The sequence below is a fragment of the Penaeus monodon genome, chromosome 37 (genome assembly GCF_015228065.2).
Source record: "Penaeus monodon isolate SGIC_2016 chromosome 37, NSTDA_Pmon_1, whole genome shotgun sequence".
NCBI lineage: Eukaryota > Metazoa > Arthropoda > Malacostraca > Decapoda > Penaeidae > Penaeus > Penaeus monodon.
In genome coordinates this window covers 13,983,382-13,985,881 of record NC_051422.1, presented here as the reverse complement: position 1 = coordinate 13,985,881, position 2,500 = coordinate 13,983,382, and positions in this window count along the sequence as shown.

The following is a 2,500-nucleotide window of genomic DNA, read 5'->3' as shown; positions in this document are numbered from 1 at the left end:
TTAGCATATCCATTATGTTCAGCATTGATAAAGCACGTACAAACAGGTAGGTACACCTGCAAACACTTGCATGTATAATAGATAGGTGTTCACACATAAACACACATGAGACATACATACCATACTAAACATACACACACACACATACACACACACACACACACACACACACACACACACACACACACACACACACACACACACACACACACACACACACACACACACACACACACACACACACACACACACACACACACATACACAAAGACAATTTAACTCTTATCTACCTTCACCTCTCTCTCTTTATGTCTCTCTTTTAATATTTTTATTCCTCGTCATCGTTATAGTTTCTCTTGAAAAATATTACATATTTTCTTATCTGCTGAACAAGGGTTTTCTTAAACATGCGTTCTTTTTTTTAAAAATCCATTAGAATCCCTTTTTTTATCACAACATAATTGTGTATATATGATACTGGTTGTATTTGTATACACAAATATACAAACGCATACACATGTACTGAGATATTACAATGGACTGTATTTATATAGTCTGTATTCTTTCATAAGGTTCACTGAGAAACCATGAACTTATATGATAACTATTCATAATAACTAATCGCCATTTTAAGTAAAGAGAATGGACGGAGACAGAGAATCTATTGCGTTCGTCAGAGATTCTAAATCTGAGGCTGCTAATGCTGATATAGCAATAAAACTTGATCTTTTGCGTTGTCACGTCTAGTAATCACTATATCCCAACGTCTTCTAAAGCTGTCACGAAAGCTTATTTAACCATGTGAGAAAGTACACACAAAGGAGAGGCATATCGAAATCGGGAACTGATGTTTACTTTTGGTTTGATATTTTTCCTCGTATTATGATGCGAAATATACTTCATATATAAGTATATCGGTAAGTCTTAACCTATGTATAGTACTTGGCTTGGGTTATATAAAAGGCAAAAGTTCCCTCCTCGAGATATGCATACTCACAGGGACCCCGAAGCGATTTTCAAGGGGGTATACGACTTAGTCCTAATATTTATTTATTTTTTTCTTTATTTATGTTATCTATTTTTACAAAGTTATTTATCTTATTTTAAGATCCTGCAAATTATATAGAGTCTAATATCGCTATTAACGTCAGTGCTGTATAACACATGATACAAATATACACTATCCAGTCTCAGAAAAGAAAAACAAACAAACTGGCAACTCACCCCAAGGACTCAAGAGCACTGCGATTTTCCAATTCTCCTTGAAGAAGAAAAAAATATAAAGTGGTGCAAAGTGGTAAGAATATTGGTTTTATTTTTAACACCAAACACATTTAAATGTAAGTATTAAGTGTCAGCTAATCAGAATTAAAAAAGAGAATTGGCGAATCGGAGTAGATCAGAGTCCGATTGAGTTGTCTTTTTTTTGTTATTTTACTTGCGAATGGATGCATTATGGTGAAATTTCCAAGGGATACCACTTGATGATGCAAAGGGCGAGCACTACGTTATCGATTACGTTTAGGAAGCTGTGGACGAAAGGACACAGCATGAATAATCAGTGTTGTACATTCCTTTGCACATAATGCGGGTGGATCGTAATACATTTTAACAATTACTTTCAACACAGACTTTTACAATACACGTATTGAGATTAAAACATTTAATATTCTCTAAAATGCGTACTTAAAGAAAAAACCGTTTCATTATCATCTTCAAAATGATAGTCAAACATACTGGATCTTCACTATCTTAAAGATTTATTTTTTTAACGTAATGCAAAGGTCACACGAGTTTTCGTTACTGTTGAAAATGCCAAAGAAAGTCGAAAGTTCAGAAAGGGATTATTAGCAGCTACTTAAATAAGTTCTGAGAACATGTAAGTGCACTTCTACGTCACAGTGTGGGCGTGGACAGGCATTACTATATGGGCCTGAAAACTCACTCTAATCGAGGCCTATGGAAAAAAAAAGTTCACTGGTAAAAAGAGAAAAATGAATATAAAGATGAAAAAACAACCTTCGCATGCCAGAAATTACCGGAAACCGAGGGACGGAAACACGTGGCTCGTTTGATTACGTTTGTCATCGAGTGTCTGATGAGGGGAAGAGAGAGAGAGAGAGAGAGAGAGAGAGATAGAGAGAGAGAGAGAGAGAGAGAAGTGTGAGAGAGAGAGAGAGAGAGAGAGAGAGAGAGAGAGAGAGAGAGAGAGAGAGAGAGAGAGAGAGAGAGAGAGAGAGAGAGAGAGAGAGAGAGAGAGAGAGAGATAAAGAGAGAGAGAGAGAAGAGAGAGAGAGAGAGAGAGAGAGAGAGAGAAGAGAGAGAGAGAGAGAGAGAGAGAGAGAGAGAGAGAGAGAGAGAGAGAGTGAGAGAGAGGAGAAAGAGAGAGAGAGTGAGAGAGAGAGAGAGAGAGAGAGTCATAAGAGAGTAGAGAGAGAGAGAGAGAGAGAGGAGAGGTCGAGAGGATGAGAAGGGGAAGAGAGAGAGGGGAGAGAGAAGA